This window comes from Bactrocera tryoni, chromosome 4 (genome assembly GCF_016617805.1).
Source record: "Bactrocera tryoni isolate S06 chromosome 4, CSIRO_BtryS06_freeze2, whole genome shotgun sequence".
Classification (NCBI taxonomy): Eukaryota; Metazoa; Arthropoda; class Insecta; order Diptera; family Tephritidae; genus Bactrocera; species Bactrocera tryoni.
In genome coordinates this window covers 76,981,661-76,999,536 of record NC_052502.1, presented here as the reverse complement: position 1 = coordinate 76,999,536, position 17,876 = coordinate 76,981,661, and the positions used below count along the sequence as shown (strand labels likewise).

At 32.5% G+C, this 17,876-nt stretch overlaps 1 protein-coding gene across 5 annotated transcripts in view; it reads right to left on the bottom strand.

Annotated features, from left to right (window-relative positions):
- LOC120774208 overlaps positions 1-2,095 on the bottom strand; it is a 180,152-nt gene extending 178,057 nt beyond the window's left edge. For all 5 annotated transcript variants that reach the window (XM_040103657.1, XM_040103655.1, XM_040103656.1 and 2 more), the window contains exon 1: positions 1,002-2,095. The gene's annotated coding sequence lies outside the window, so the exon portion shown is untranslated. The remainder of the gene's footprint in view (positions 1-1,001) is intronic.
- Between the last annotated feature and the right edge of the window lie 15,781 nt (positions 2,096-17,876).

Genomic DNA, 17,876 nt, shown 5'->3' with positions numbered 1-17,876 from the left:
ATTTGAAAGGAAGTTAGTGAAATTTCTTGCCTGTAATCTACTAAAATCAAAGTAATCGATATGAATAAAAAATTGGTTAACCTTTAGAGTAAAAAACGATTGCGAAATTGAGATTTTTTACAAAAGTTTTATCAATATAAAAAAGGTGGCAAAAATTAGAAAGAGTGCGCTATTAAATTCGAAGAGTTTTAAGTACAAATTAGGCATAAATTTTGGCGATAAAAAATTAAATTTTGTAAAATTTACTTTAAAAATCAAAGATTGCTTTTAAATAATAAAAAAAAAAGAAAAAACTTTACACTGAGCTGTACCGAAGCTATAAGGGTATTAAAAGAGCTGTATATTGTTTTTGATCGAACAGTTTGTATGTCAGCTATATGCTATTGATGACCGATCTAAACAAATTACTCGGAGAATGTAGCGTTGTCTTGGAAAATAATCTGTATCGAATTTCTTGAAGATAACTTGTCAAATAAAAAAGTTTTCCTTACGAGCACTTCAGTTTGATAGGCTAGTTTGTATAGTAAGTAGCTATACGCTGTAATAGTCGGATCATGATTTTTTTTCGTAGATTATCCGTATAGGGTTGCTTTAACTCGTCAAATAAAAAAGTTTTGCGTACAAAAGTTTGATTTCGATCGGCCAGTTTGTATGACAGCTGTAAGCTATAGGGGACCGATCTGAAAAATTTGATCGGAAAATGTAGGGTTATCTTGAACAAAAAGCTATACCAAATTTCGTGAAAATACCCTGTCAAATAAAAAAGTTTTCCATACAAGGACTTAAGTTTGATAGAGCACTTTGTATGGCAGCTAAATGCTATAGTGGACCGATCCAAACGATTTGCTAGGAGAATGAAGCGTCTTCTTCGAAAATAATCTTTGCCAAATTCAGTGCAGATATTTTGTCAAACAAAAGCGCTTTTCATGCTATTTTCAACTCTCATTCCACTTAATGTTATTATAAAATATCTGTAATATTGTAAACTGTGCAACACTTACATTTACTTATTATTCTCCGGCTCTGCTGCACCCATGTAATGCCCAAAGCGCGCTGACAACGTGTTGCTTGTATGTTGTTTTTATTTTTGTTTTCTGGCTTTTCGTATTTTTTTCTAGTTTTGCACAAAACTCCTTCGACCGGTTTGCAGCTTTGTTTCACTTATTTCGCTGCTATATTTAGCATTAACAATTTCTTACAATTATTTTTTTTATTTTATTTTCCACGCTTTCTTATTCATTCACGGCAATGCAGCGTCTACGCAAAGAAATGCTGCACATGCAAATGCTCACGGCTGCCAATAAACACACGCACTCACTTAGCAAACACTGAGCAAAGCATAAATCAACAGATTTGTTGTAGTTACTCATCAGTCGATAATCGATAAACAATTGTCCGTCTGCACGTCAGTCAGTCAGCGAAGCGCGTAAGCAGGTAACATTCGAATCGTCGTGCCTGCAATCACTACCTGTTCTTAGCTGCGACGCACCGGCATAAATAGCGAAGAACCAAAAATCATAAACACACGCACACACACGCCAAAAAAATACAAGACTTTTTTGAAAGAAACTCAAAACAATTCAAAAACAAAAGATTGCAAGCAGCATTCAAGTGACTGCGCGACGCTGGAGATTGCAGCAGCAGCAGCGTCTTCGTTTCCTAGTTATTGCTTATGCACACACGCACATACAAACACACACATGTGCATGCGGTTCTCCTTTCAGACACACGAACGGTGTATTTGCTTTGCCTGATTGATTCGTTGCGCCGCTAAGCAGTTGTTGTTATTGCTGTTTGTATTTTATTTTCCACTTTTTCGCTTGCACAGCCACGGAAATTTTCATTCAACTTCGTGATTCCACTAAAAATATTTCCAGCACTTTGTATTTTCAATTATTTATATTCACAAACACTCGTAAACAATTATTTTCGCGTAATTCCCGATTTTCACAAGCGATTTACCGATATTTCTGAATGGTGCTGCTCGCGAAATTCACACTGCGACATTGGACACCTTGCGTTCGTGTAGTGAAATTTTTATACGAAAATTTTTATACGTCTCCGTTCGCCTTTAAACCCGAGCTATCAAACACGTCTAAACGGCACAAAAACCGGCACGAAACTAATGGAGACAAATGCTCGCACAGCGCAGCAAGCCAACCAACTTCTAATACAGAGCTCGGTGTTCGCGCTGCTGCGAAGTTGTTCGTTCGCTGGTTCGATGTTGCGTTGGGGTCGAGTGCGGCAGCGCCAAACTGTGAGTGCGTGTGCATATGTGTGTGTGGAGCTGACTGTTGAGCATTTGTGGAACGCATTTTTTGATGAAGGCGAATATGTGCTAAGCAGATGATTCAGTCGGAGGTAAGAAACTGAACAGGTGAGAACAATTAGGCACTGGTGTCATCACACTACGTCTATGAATACAGGTAAATCATACGATCGCTTGACTACCGTGAGGAATAAGTTTCCTAGGTGCAAGAGTCGGGTGATGCATCTGCGATTTGAACGACTTGGACCAAAACTACAGACTAAAGCATATGTATATTAATTCCTTATCTAACTGGACGAAGTAAATCTTCAGGTGAAAATTACCATCAGAAAAGGAGCTGGAGATACTCAGTGATTTAAACCCAGAAGCTGCCGTTTGTTGGACCCCCGCGCTTATTCGTAACACAGCTAGGCTCAAATACTTGTTCTATCTATGACTGCCTCACTATTTTGCCTCAGTATTTGTCTCACGCGACCACCATCAACATACAATCCACAACCAACGAATTCGTTGTTTTACTCAAATTCGTTTCATAAACATATTAAGACCGTCAAACATGTTGCATACAGGTAGCAGCAACAGCATGCAGTCTATAAATTATTACCATTCACTGCATCTGCTTCTGACAATCTATCTTTCGATAATACGAGAGTGCCGTATGCAATCTCTCGTTCTCTTTTTAAGGTTTGCTCGCAAAGATGCTGTCAGCGAATCAGCTGTTTGTGTTTGTGCTGTTAAGTTATAGTCGTAACCGTGTTGAGTTTTCGAAAAACATTAAATAAAACTGATGGTTCCTCAGGGTAACCATTTATATACATCCCTCCTCCTTAAAGGGTAGAATTATTGTACTCTCGAGCTCTGTCGAATATCTCGGAGTTATCCAAGATAAAGAGCTAAGCTAACACAATGAGGGGCTTCCAAAGCCATTGCCCCAAAGTAAGGTTTATAACCGCACATGGTCCCGACCCCGTGGTATGGTGGATTACATTAACGAAAAAGAGCTCATGATTTTAAGCCATTAGAGCCAGACTAAGCGTCACTACGACCACGGTATAATACTCGACCTTGTTAATGAAATCATGTTAAGCTGGCACTGCGATCGAATAAAGGAGACCCACGAGGAACGTAACACATCGTTTTTATTCCCTAGTAGAGAAGATTTGACCTATGGTTCTGGTACTACAATTCTGCTCTTACCAGCAAGTCCATAAAACTTCTAGTGGATAGCCAAGCGACAATTAAGCTAGCCGAAGCGCCTATTCTAAGACTGTTAAGTCTCACTGCGTAAGGATATGCAAGGATTGTGCAATAACAATACTTAACTCGATTAATATCATCTGGGTACCCGGTACCCGTTCGTATGTATAATAAAAGAAGAAAATGAAAGGCAGACGAGCTGGCCCTCTGACACTGGTTATTTATTTGTTCTTCTGAGGGTTTCTTTGAAATAAATTTGTGAATTTCATTTATTTTATGAAATTTTATTTTCAAAGAAAAGTTGAGGAAAATTTCGGAACTTTTCACATCGTTACAATCTCAGGATATGGCAACGCGGCCAAAAGTCATGCACTTATTGCACAATGCTATGTTAAGCCGTTAACAGAGCCACGCATATTTTAATGCGCTCACCGAAAGTCAAAGACTCTCATACACTCGCTCTCTCCATACATGGCTCTCCCTTCGCCAGCACTAACCTTACACTAAATATTTCGTGGCGCATGGAATGTTAGCCCTGACCATTGCACATTTTTATTGTTATTGTTGCGTACGGCACTTTTTGTTTACATGATTTACTTTGCTGCTTGTTGGTGGTGACTTTTTGTTTGTCTTTACTTGTGTGAATGTATGCATGCATTCCACATTGATGAGCTACGCTCTTCCGTATTGTTGTTGCTTTGCTTATTTGTTTTTTTGTTTTTTCGTTGCCTTTGCCCACGCCACCCTAACCTACCACATGCTCGCTAGCATACACATACACACATGCATGTATACTTACATACATACATATGTAGCTGGTTATTTGCATAGCCCATCAACAGCTGTGTCTTCAGTGGCTGTTAGCCGAGCTCTGCGGCTTTCGAGCGTCGCACCGCCGGGAATCGGAGTGGCGCAAGGGAGCAACTATGCAGGAGCACATGTAATGAAGCAAACATTTTTTCACAAACACACACACACAGGCATTCACGTATATTTATGTGTGTATACATGTGTTTGCATTTAGCATATGAATTCTGCGGTTATGAGTACAGGCGCCCAAGAGACAGCAATTCCGGTCGAAGGCATGGCAACGGGGAGCGCCTGTCTCTGGTATGCGACCGATCGTCCGAACGCCCGGCCAATCAGTATCTGTGCTGTCAGTTCGCTCGAAAATGCATTAAATTTTATTGACAGGGAAATATTTGGTAACAAATACTTGCATTACAAATGTTTACATAATTGCAATTCTAACTGAATTTCTGATAAAATTGATGATTCGCCGAAAACAAAAACAATAAAAATACGGTGAACGGAGATTTTCGCTTGTAGGTAGGCGCTTGAGGAAGAAAAAAATTACAAAAAGAATATTTGAGGTAGAATAGTTAGATTACAGGCTCCTATAACGGCATTACGAAAGCAGGAGTTAGTAGCCGATGTAAGGAAGTCATGAGCAGAGCGCGGGGAGTGCGTAGAAATGGATCAATAGAGCTGCCGGTAACAAATTGAATTCGTTTTAAAACTTTCAAACACAAAATTTTATTTCGAAAAAGTCAAAAAACAAAATTCTATATTTATAAAAAAATATATTTTTAAGTACGAACGGCTTAAAATTTTTTATAATTTTGAAAACAAAAAAAAATTACAACAAAAATTACTAATTTTATATAACAAAAAGGAAACAGAATTTTTGTACCAAAATTTTGTAAAGGCTATATAAACCTCGATTTCATCATTTTCGATAAAAAATGTTTTGAAATTATTTATTTTTGAAAATTTGATATTAAATAATTTATGATTTCAATAAAATTCGCAAAAAAATAAAGAACTATAAAAGTTTCGATATTTTATATTTTTGTTAAAAAAGTCAAAATAAATATTTTTTTAGTAATTATAATTTATAATTTTGGAAAAAAAATATTTTGACGACACAAATTTTGTATTTTAATAAAAAATAATGAGTAAACAATTTATTAAACTTTGACAATTCAATAGTTAGAAAAAAAACTTTTGACAAAATTGATTTCAATAAAAGTTATTGATATAAATTCTCGGTGCAAAAATTGTTTTAAAACTATATAAATTTCAATTTCATTACTTTTGTTAAAAAAAAAAATCAGAATATAGACTCTTATATTAATCCAGATGTGTGTTGAAAATGTGTGTGACTATTATTATTTTAAATTAATAAAACATATTTTGACAAATCAGTTTATGATTTAATAAAAAAATATTTTAACAGTACTTTTGCAAAAACAAAAATAAAAAAAATTCGATTTCTTTATTTTTTAATAAAAAATTGTAAAATAATAATTTTGACAAAAAAATTATGGTATCAATAAATTCATAAATGAAAAGAAAAAAATATTTCGAAAAAAAAATTTACGATTTTAATTAAAAATATTGAAATAAAATGATATGAAATTTTTTTATTTAAAAAAGAAAAAAAATTGAAAAAAAAATTATGTTAATTATAAAAAAAAATATTTTTAAAAAATTGATCTACAATGATTTTAATAAAAACTATTGAAAAAAATTCTAAATATTGAAACAAAATGATACGATATTTTTTTTTTAAAAAGAAAAAAAGTTGAGAAAAAAATTATGGTTTCAACAAACTAAAAAAAAATTATAAAAAAAATATTTTGAAAAAAATAATTTACGATTTTAATAAAATATATTGAAAAAAATTTTTGTAAATATTTGTTTTTTATTAAGTTTATGATTTTATAGAAAAAATATTTAACAGAACTTTTGTAAGAACAAATTTTACAATTCTAGAAAAATTTTGTCGGAAAAAATATTTTTAGTGAAAAAATATTTATAGAAAAACTATTTATTGCATAACAAATTTACGATGCTATAAAAAAATTAAACAGAGTTTTATGGCAGGAAATATTATTAAGCTATAAAATTTTCGAGTTCATTGTCAAATTTTTGTACAAAAAAAAATTTAATATTTTTTGTAAAAAAAATTTTGTAAAGAAATTTTGTAAAAAAATATTTTTTGTTAACAATTGTTTTGAAAATTTTTTTGATAAAACTATTAACTAAATTTTAAAAAGCTATACAAGTTTTGAGTTCTTAATTTTTTGTAAAATAAAATTTTTCTTCGAAAATTCTGTTTCAATTTTTTTTTTTTGAAAATATTGTTATTGTTATTTTTTCCAAGATTATATCAAAAATTCAAATATTATGAATGTAGTAAATATCATAGACATTTCCAAAATTAGAAAGAAAAACATGTTTAAACCAACATGTGGCAGTACTGTCACAACGGTAAATTAATACAGGGAACCATAAACAATCTAGCACAAAATTTGACTTCGGTTTTCGCCATACTTCAGTGGTGACAAAGTCGTGAGTTCGACTGCACATAATCCATACTTTCAATAGCGATTAATAAACAGCGTCAAGTTTCGAGCAAAGAAATCATTATGATCTTCGGCTTGCCGAATATATGCTTTCCGACATGTTTGATTTCAACGGGTGGCCTGCTTGCCATCGCCGCAACTGTATGCTGCTGCCGCATCATGGTGAAAAGCGATAGGGTGGTCCCCGATCTACCTTTAGAAATGGCACCATTATAGTGGGTATCCGAGTCAGAATATGGCGACTTTGACGACCTTGACGACTCCACGGCCTACGATGAACATAGCGTATAAACACTTTTTTGGACTAGTTGAAAATCTGCCGAATATAACGCAACCACTCCGCACCTACCTTTAACGACAATATATAAGTAATTTGATCTCATAACCGACAATAAAACGGATAACCCAAACCAGGTAATACAGTGCCTTTGCAGTTACTGTGTTTTTACAATGGAAACAACGAATTTAAACAAAATGGCAACTACGAATGAATTGGACAATGAATGATTAAAACAGGGTATATCTCGATTATTTGGAACAGAACCAGTCCAGCGAACACTGCAACACAATAGACCAACTGTAAATTCCAGGTCAAGACGTCAGATTGATTTCTAGCGTTCGAGACCCTTTTTATCCACATATAATTTGCAGCTTTGTGGCATATTGTAGGTTTTTTCTTTAATACGAAGAAAACACGGCAAGACACGTGCCACATTTTTTCAGTTGTAAATCTCAATATTAGTACAATAAAACAAAACCCCGATACCCGCCCCACCAACAAAATAAATGCTGATTTTTATTTTTTTAATTTGGAGGAGTGATGTGATGCGTTTGCATTTTAGGTGTTTAGAAAAATCCGAAAGTAATAATTTTCAAATAAAAAGTAAAAGTTTTTAAAAAATTAAAGAACAAAAAAATATTTTGAAATAAATAAATTAAATACAATATTATATTTTTGGATTTTGCTTAGCAAACTTTTAATTAAGTTTTGAATTTTTAATTAAAAAATAATTTACTTCAGCACTTAAAATTTTTATTGTTTTTTTAAATTGTTTGAGATTTTTTACACAAATTTAAAAAAAAAATCGAAAAAAAATTTTAAAATATTAAAAAAAATTTGGACTTTTTTGTTAAAATATAAAACAAAAAAGTTCTAAGTTTATTTTAAATAAATAACTAAAAAATTTAAAAATAGAAAAACTGAATATTAAAAATAGAAAACTTAAAAAAAATTTAAAACTTCTGAAACAATTTTTTAAACAAATTGAATATTAGTATACAAAGCAAAAAAATTATAAGTTAAATTAAAATATATCTATAACTAAAAAGTTTTAGATAAAATATATAACAAAAACGATTTGAAAAAAAATTGAGGATTAAAAAATAATTTAAAACTTTTACCAAAAAGTAAAAAGAAAATACTAAAAGCAAAATATAAAACAAAAATAATGTGAAGTTAATTTAAAGCATATCACAAAAAAATTCAGTTGAAAACAAACAAAATCCCAAGTTAATTTAAAGTATATAAAAAAATTTAAAAAATTTTGGAATTTTTAGAAAAATTCAAACGTTAAAAAAAATTTAAAATCAAAATACAAAAAAAAAATAATGCCAAGCTAATTTAAAAAATAATATAAAACAAGTTAAAAAAAAATAGTTAAAGTATAAAACAAAAAACAAATCTAAGTTAATTTAAAGTATATTACATAAGAAAACTTTTTCAAAATGAAAAAATAAACATTTGTAAAAAAAAATTTGGAAATATACAAACATATATTTTACAGATATTTAGAAAAAATTGCATATCAAAATATTTTTTTTTAATATTTGCCTAAAAAATTTGAAAAATAAAATAAATTACATAATTAAAATAGTGAGGTTAGGTACTTTGCGACCAACAGCTTTTTATTAATTACAGCTTTAATTTAACTTTTATTTGAGCATGGCTTTTCTTAAAACTAGCCTAATATAATTTCTCACATACACACAAAAAAAACTAAACACAGGTGTCATAAAACTTAAAAGCGTAACAAACGCACTTAACTAAAAAATACGAACAGCTCACTAAATGTACAAATAAACGTAATAAACAATAAAACAAATAACTGCAAATTAAAATCTAGCAGCGCTCTCTCGTTTGCCCTGCACAAGGCGATCGGCAGCGGTCGCGCTGCTTGGCAACTGTTACTTTTACAGTATTTCTTCCTTCTCCAATAACGCCTCCGGCGTGCCCATTACAATGTTGTACAACGACGACTGTGTGATAAAGAACATATAGGCGAGGAATACAACGAAAGCCATGAGAAGTAACACGCAAAAGGCCCACACGAACAAGAGTTCGAATAGATCTATTTCATCGAATTTTTTATAGATGTAATCATTGATTTTCTGTGACCAACGACGATTATCCACATTGTCATTGTTGCGCTGATGTCTGTTTCTTTTCGCCATAACGGTGTATTAGACGAGAGATTTTCCCCACTTGCTTCACACTTTTGATGAAAATAAAACTGCGGAATTGTCAAACGCCTACCTTTGCTGGTTTAGCATGACGGTGCAATAAACGACAGACTTGCCACATCACTGCATGAATATGGATGAAAAATAAAATTTCAGATTCATTTGAAAATCTTTTGTCGAATAATCAAGTCTGGCAACGCACGCGCTTTATTTACAGCTACAAAGAACAGCAACGGCCAGAGTGCGCTTGCGATATTTTCACTTAAAAATTTGTAAAAAAAAAAGTGAAGTGAAATGAACGATTTAATACTTGGTTTTTTGATTGTTTTGGTGATTCTACTTTTTATCGGCTTATCGGTAATTCTTTACTTCACGTTTCGCGCTTGGTTCCCGACTCTGGTGGTGCACCCGAACAATGATGATAATCCCGAGCAGAGAGAAACCGCTTTCTAGAGCTATTGGCGCCCAATGCGTCCTAGAAGAACAAGCAATGCAGCAATGCAGCAATGCAGGGCATAAATATAACAACACCGGACTCAACTAATTTTTATTTCAATATTTTATATTACGTGTTTTTTATTTGTTTTTTTTTGCTTGCTTTGTGCTGTCTTACTTGTACTGTATATGATTTTCAAAAGAAATTGTTCCTTAATAAACTTGGCTTAGTAAAATGAAAAAAAAAAAAAATGTTTCTAATTATTATTTTTTTTCTATAAAACATTTAATTTTTGGGAAAGCTCGGCAGAACAGCAGCGGACAATGTTAATGAAGCATGTTATTCTAACATTCGATCATGTAACAGCGCTGCTGCTGTTAGAACGACGCGGAAGCCAGACAACGCACAGTAGTCAAGTACGAACAATTTAGTGAAACAAAGACTTTACGGTGCAATATTGGCAGGAAAATTAAAAAAAAAAAATGTTGTATAAAAAAATTACTTTGAACTACAAAAGGACACCGACCGATAACTGTTCAGGGTATAAAAAGATATCTGTGGTCTAGATCATAAAATGATTTTAAATTAATGAAATATCTCAAAGTGTAATCAAGTTAAAAATTTTCTCAGAATCCTTGGCAAATTGGAATTTTGTATAAAAAGAGCATCTTCAGTGAATAAAAGGCTCAGAAACTACTGACGTAGCAATGAAAAAACGTCTCACGTCAAAATTTACGAAATTGATTACACAACTCGAGAAAAAACATTTTTTTGTTGCTCAGAATCTCTTAATCAAATTTTGATGCTGTCTAATGACCAGACTACGCAGATTACGAGCTTGTTCATGAAAAAATTGAATGCGCTCTTGTTTATGATAATTGCATTAATTAATTAATCATATTTAAGAAATATAAATTTAGTTTTCCAGTCCTGATAAGAGGTCTGCGCACCGTTTTCATGTATACAAACATTAAGTGAACCCCACTCCATCCCTCCTTACCGAAAATATGCGAAGAATTTTGCAAAAGGTTATAAAGTTTTACTTAAATTCAAATGTGTTTATACCTGTAATTAAAAATACAGAATGTACTGCTTTACTCAACGAAAACTCGCTTACGTTTCAAAGTCCCTCGCATGGACTTGTCAGAAACAGTAATGCTGCCAAAACCCCAGATATCGGTGCAGTCTACCAATTAATGTGAATCAGAGGCAAAAATCTACAGCAGAGCTATTTCCAGACCAACATTATCAAAGAAAAATTCGTTTTCAGGAGGGTTTCCTTAGAGCTTTCTGGAAGAAATACAAAAAGAAAATTTCGAAAATTCGAAATTCAGCATGAAAGCTGGAAAGCTGGAAAGCTTAGTGGAAACGGTATTTCAATATTATTTCAGGATTGCAACGCCATTTGTGTCACTGTACAGCGCTCTAACAGTGCCACTGCAGCGCTGCACTCAATTTTGAGCATTAACAGCAGCACTGTTAAAAGTGAACAGAATCATGTCAGAGGCAGATGTGGTTACTGCAGTTGTGCTAAGTGGCTTCGGCATTAATATTTGAGCCACGCACACCTGTGAGGGTCTTGCAAATGACGCGTAGACAAATTTATGTAAATCATTATTTAATTCATGTATGGCAAATGAGTTGTATGAATGGCTTTGGCAATGAATTCTACGATAGTAAAGGCACACATACGCCGATCCATATAAATATATAAGCACGTAGGCGAAGCAAGAGCATGGCATTTATATAATAAATATTATCGAATAGTTAAATGCGGAATTTGAAGTACAAATGCGAGCTGTAGCGTTTGGAGAATCGAAAAAGAAGGGCTAGCACACTTAATTGTAAATTCCACACCACGCCCGCATACTAATTTGAGTATGTAAATAAGCGTTTACAAAAAGAGTAACAATTAAAAACGCGCTGAGGCTATGTTGAAGCGCGCCAAGCAATACCAGGAACCCCCAAGCAGCGCCGTAGCAAACAAAGGTCAATAAAGCCTATGTCAAGGTCTGCCGCGGCTAAAAGTGTAGCAGAGCTCGTGTACGTGTGTAAATTTTAAGAATGCGACCCTCAGCCAGCAGCGGCTGGTAGTCAGCGCTGAGTGCAACCAGCAGGAACGCCAACGACTCAAATAATTTCGGCTTTTATGGAGACTTCGGTTGCAGCGGCGGCCAACAACGTCAGGGTTGCTACACATTTACACACTTCCTTCCAAGCGTGCCTCTACACACACATACATAGGTGTTTGTTGTGCGCCCACAGCACATTAAAGTGCAACTTAAGAAGAACGAACCATCAAAGCGACACGCAAGAGTGACCAGAAGTCGTTAAGGCCCAAACAAAAGGCGTCGGGCAGAGCAGCAAACAACAATTAAAAGTGTGTGGAAGAAATAAAATCGAATATAAAGAATAACAAAAAAATCGGTGGAAGCAAAGAGCGCGACAAAATGTAAATAATTGCGCCCGTAAATTTGTAAAGCAACGAGGAAGTCTGCCTGAAGGGTGGCTGGTGTAGTGGGAGCAAGAGATTTGTGGCCAGGCGCTGGTTGTAGAAGTGAAAAAAGATGTGGAGAGAACGCCAAAATTTTGCATTCACTTGCTTATTGCAAGAAATTTAAAAATTTTGGTTAACAACCTTAGTATACAGGCTTTGAAGGAAACCCTCTCTGAATTTCTGGCAACCTATGCACAAAACGTACGCTGAAGCACTCACAGTTGTTCCAATTAAAGCAATTTCATTGTCACCAATTACGCATTTGTGGTTGACAAATGGGTCCATATATTTGTTCCCACTTCAGAAATCACCGCGACACAGTCAAGTTCTCTCAGAGAGCTTTTAACCTCGATGAAGCTCGATGCTTACAGCTGTACGCTATACTTAAGTGCCCAGAGACAGCTTTAGAAATAACCAAGATGCTCCGATGTAACCAGAACAATACAAAGTCTCTAGATGAAATGAAAATATATACTCTTGAGATCATCATGTAACAGAAAGCCTGATTCTTCGAAATTCTGACTTTCATTCACGTCGGTCTCTCTGTAGTTAAAAAAGACGATGGCAAGTAACCAAAACACATATATTTTCGAGATTGAAAGTTAACCCATATGGCTGGTGGGCCGAGGAAGCTTCTCCTACTCTACTGGCTGTCGACGAAAATTCAAAGACAGTCGGATAGTGATTATAAACCTAAACCCATTTTACTGATAGCTCATCGGTAACACAGAGCTACACACCGAAACTTCGTTTCTGCTGAGATTTGCTGAGATCAGATAATGAAATGCAGAATTTTGAGCGTCTCTGGTTATAATTAGAACCTCAGCTATAAAATAACTCTACACATCATTTACGGGGTCAGTTTTCGAAACGCAATTAATACTTGCTTCGGAGGCTTAACTGAGTCGGATGATTAGTTTATAGTTCAGTCCTAAGCTGACTTTGCCTAAAGGCAGATTAATGTCTTTATTAAAGGCTAATATAGACAGTTGGTTAAAGAAACATGAAAATCTTTTACTAATGCGGCGCCGAAGACAAACGGTAGACTAGAACTTGGAGATAGGCCGAAAAACACACACCATTTAGTTAGCTTAAAGTTAAAGTGGCTTGGAACTGCATTCACTGAAAGCTTCACTAACTATTTTTTATAATATTGTATTTATAATTTTTTAGATTATGTGGCAACCCCTTTCAGTTGACTTGCCTAACAAACGGCAATTCAAAGGAGACAATAAAAGCGCGACAAAGACAGTTACACAAGTTTGAGGACCAAATCGAAAATAATAACGCGAAACCAAGTTTTTGTTTTAATAATAAAAATAAATTAAGTTAATAATTAGAAATGGCGCTTTTAATGATGAGCGTAGTTGTTTTGGTGGTGCTCATTGTGGTGTTCATTTATGTCTGCGTCAGGTTCATTGAGGAAATCCAATATGACATGCCAGCAGTTCGAGCATAGAGGAGAGACGGAGGCGGTGGTGAAATTTCAAAGAATGATTTCATACATACATACATACATATTTGTTGTTTTATAAAGATGATGTGATAAACAAATATTTAAATAAACATATGTCCTACAGCTGAATGGTATAATTGATTTTCTTTTTGGTATAGAAAATTCGGAAATAAATTTTCTTAATTTGAAAAATAATTTAAAAAAATTTTATTTTTGTTTATTGCTTTGTTTTGGTTTTGGTTAATAAGTTTATAAACAAAATATATTATTTTTTGACAATAAAATGCTATTAACTTACAAGAAAACACGCTTATCAGTAAATTACAAAAAAGAGTGTTAAAATGAAGAATTGAAATAAAAAAATAAATAATTTGAAATTGGCTGTAGAAAAAATATAAAAATTTTAAATAAAATAATTAAAAATTAAAAATAAAAAAAAAAATTTAAATTAATAATTTTGATAAAAGCAAAAATTTGAACAGGGAATATTTTTTTACTGTAACAAAATATTTATGTATAATAAAAAAAAAATTTAAATTTGACAAAAGAAAAAATTTGAACTGAGAATATTTTTTTTATTGCAAGAAAATATTTCAAATTAAAATAATTAAAATAAAAAAATTTAACCAAGAAAAAATTTGGACTGATAATATTTTTTAACTGTAAGAAAATATTTCAAATTAAAATAAATAAAAAAATTCAAATAATAAAATTTACAAAAGTTTTCCGAATAATTTTTTTATTGTAAGAAAATATTTCAAATTAAAAAAAATTCAAATAATAAAATTTACAAAAGTTTTCCGAATAATTTTTGTACTTTAAAAAAATATTGGGAATTAAAAAAAAACATTTAAAAATTAAATTAAAAAAATTTGATAAAAAAATTTGAACTCAGAATATTTTTTTTTTGCTGTAAGAAAAATGTTGAAAATAAAAACAAATAAAAAAATAAATTTACAAAATTTTCAAGATATTATCTTTCCTGTGTAAAATATTAAAAATTAATAAATTCACAAACCTTTACATAGTGCTTTTTTTACTTCAAAAAAATATTGAAACTTAAAAAAATAATTTAAAAAATTAAAGAGAATGAATTTGACAGAAGTTTTCTGAATATTTTTTTATATTTACAATTAAAGAAAACAAAAAGATTTAAAAAATAAACAATAAGTTGTAGAGAACTATTCCGAATACCTTTTGTTTTTAATGTAGGAAAATCTTGAGAATTAAAAAAAATAAAAGTTTAAAAATTAAAATTAATAAATTTTACAAGATTTTTTCGAATGCTTTTTTCTAATGTAATATATATTGAAAATACAAAAAAAAAATTAAATTAAATCATTTTGGCAGAAAGTTTCAGTATATTTGTAGTACTGTAATAAATTATTTCAAAAAATTAAAATCAGTCAAACACATTTTTTCATAAAATTTTCTAGTATCGTAAACAATTTTCGAGAATTTGAAATAAAAAAAATATTTAAAATGTAAATTTTTTATAACCTTTAAAGAAATTTTATTATTTTTATTTAAAAATAAAGTAAAAATATTTCACCTAAAAATGTAAACAACTTTAATTTATTATTTGTATTCAATTTAAAAATATTTATATTTATATTAAAGTACCAAATTAAAAAAGATATTTATATATTTTTATTGTAAAAAGTATTTTCTTAGCCAAAAATTAAAGAAAAAATCAAAAATTTATTTATTAAGTTTAAATATATTTCGTTCAATTTTATTGCAGCAATATTTAACTTCTTCATTCATTTTTGTTGTCAATAACAAAAAATAGGAAATGAAAGTTTAATTGAAAAATTTAAAATTAAAAAAAATCTGGCAACTCTTTTTAAATTTCAGTGTTGATCTTGCATGAAAATCATGTATTTACGTCTTACTCTCTCACTGCATGGTTGACGCTATCTTAGAACAACGGTACTTTTGTCGAGCGCAGAGAACCCCATATTAACGAAATAACTGCATAAGAACCAACATTAAGATCGCATCAAAATAAAGAATCAGAACTAAAAACTAAACAAAACTATTTCCTAATTTGTCAGGCCAAAAAATAAAGAGAATATGGCGTACTTCAAGTTACTCGTAACGTTACTGGTAGCGGCGATTGTGGGTCTCTCTTACTTCATTGTGGTTTTTTTTATATATTTAAAAGGAATATGGCAATTAAGGCATCCGCCGGAGGGAGTGCGTGAGGGCGATAATAATTGAATGTATTTGATTTCTTAAACTAAATTTTAAACTTGGATATTTAAAGAATGAATTGTAATTGTGGAAAAACAATAAATTGCAAAAATGTTTTATAAATGAAAAGTTTTCGAAAATGCTTACCGGAGAAAGACTTCGGGCGATCTGTTTTGGTAAGGTGTTGGGCTGTAAGAGAGAGAAGAAAATATATAAGTATTATAAAAACATTTTTATTAATAAATTTATACGAAATTAGTAATATTTTGTGGAAGCAAGTAAAGTATGATATCTAAAAAAACAAAAACTAAAAGGTGAATCTTTTGAAAATTTTTTGCAAACCCCGTAGACGCAAAGATAATCACAGTCGGGTTTCTTGGCTTCATGTGCGCAGTCTCGGTAAATTTAATTTGTTCTACTTTTTTTTTAAGGTTCGTAGTGCTAAAAGCCCCAAATTTCGGCTGGAAATTCTACTGAAGTGGCAATTTTTGGGCTCATATTAGCACCAACCAGCAAGCCTTCCAGAACACAACCCCCAAAGTTGTTGTTGCTGTCGCGGCAACGAACAATCCACAAAGCCGTTTGGAACTATACCAACTCTACAAAATTTGTGTGCTGCTTGAACGCAGAAAGAAACCAAAAAAGAAGAGGCGGAGTCAGAAGTATAAGACATATACAGAGCTCAGGTCCCTAAAATCACCAAATTTACTATTAAACTACTCATTATCTACAAAGTGAAGCAGAATTTCGAAGACCCTACCGACTGCAGTTGAAATAATTCCCCTTAAGTGCAGCTTTGAAGATTAGGTGTGTATAAACCAAGTAAAGAAAACTTTTGTAAGGGGTTTTCCGTGGAGCTCGTTTTTTTCGACCAGAGGTCTATATTTAACTTTGCTATCGGACTATCGAATTCTGAAACTTTTTCACAAAATTATGAAATGAGTCTTGGCAGCTCAGCCGTAACACTATTTCCCAGCTCTCGCTCTCTCTCGCTCTCTCTCTCTCTCTTGCTTTCTCTCTATAGGAGGCATGACTGCTGCTAAATTACTTTAATGTTTTCTCATGTCATTGTTCAATATGTTCCTTTTTAGTCTTTTTTCAACTCCGATATCGGGCTTCCAGATACCAAAAGTATTCCGAAAACCATGACATTTGGCTGGGTAGCTCTCCTGTAACATTGCCACTCCCTCTCTCACTCTCTCTCAATTAAGGCATGTCAGCTCGTTACTTTCTTAAATTTTCTTCATGTGAGCATTTAATATTTTCATATTATTATTTCATTTCGCCTGATAAATTGTCATTATTTTTTAATCGTCTACTCGCGACATTTTCGGTAGCCACCTTACAGTAGCTTCAAAATAAATGCCTACAAATCGCTCGGCTGACGCATAAATATTTTTCGTTTTCATTATCTACGCATCCGAAACACTTTGAAACATTTTTTTGTCTGTTTCAATTCTTTTCGAACGTTTTGCTCATATTTAAATGCCCGTTAAGGCATTGTTAGTGCGTACGTGCGACGGTGTCGTTGGTGGCGAGTGACGCGACGCTCGTCATGAAAGCTTGTTGGGGCCTATCGCTGTCAGCTCATCAACAATGAGATGTCTCGGTGTCGCAGAGCTGCCAAGTATGCATTGTTGTACATAGTTGTTTTTCTTTTATATTTTGATTTTTTCTTGTGTCTTCTGATCACAGTGTTGCACGTACGCGGCATCAGTAAGTAAGTGGTGTGCTGCCTCATAAAAAGAAAATGAGGATAACGACAATGTGGTGTTTGAGGGAAGTCGAAAGCTGGGTAATATCTGGTCTCAAATATGACTACTAACTTCAAGTTAGCCGCTAAGTAGTTTTTGAGAGAATCAACTCTATATAACCTAAGACTGCAGTCACCTATTGTTGTGGTCGTCTGCTAAACAGGCCCTCTTGCCATGACACTTAAACGGCTATAACTTCGGTAAAAATTTGAATTTTTAAAACTCCTTTTAGGGAGATAT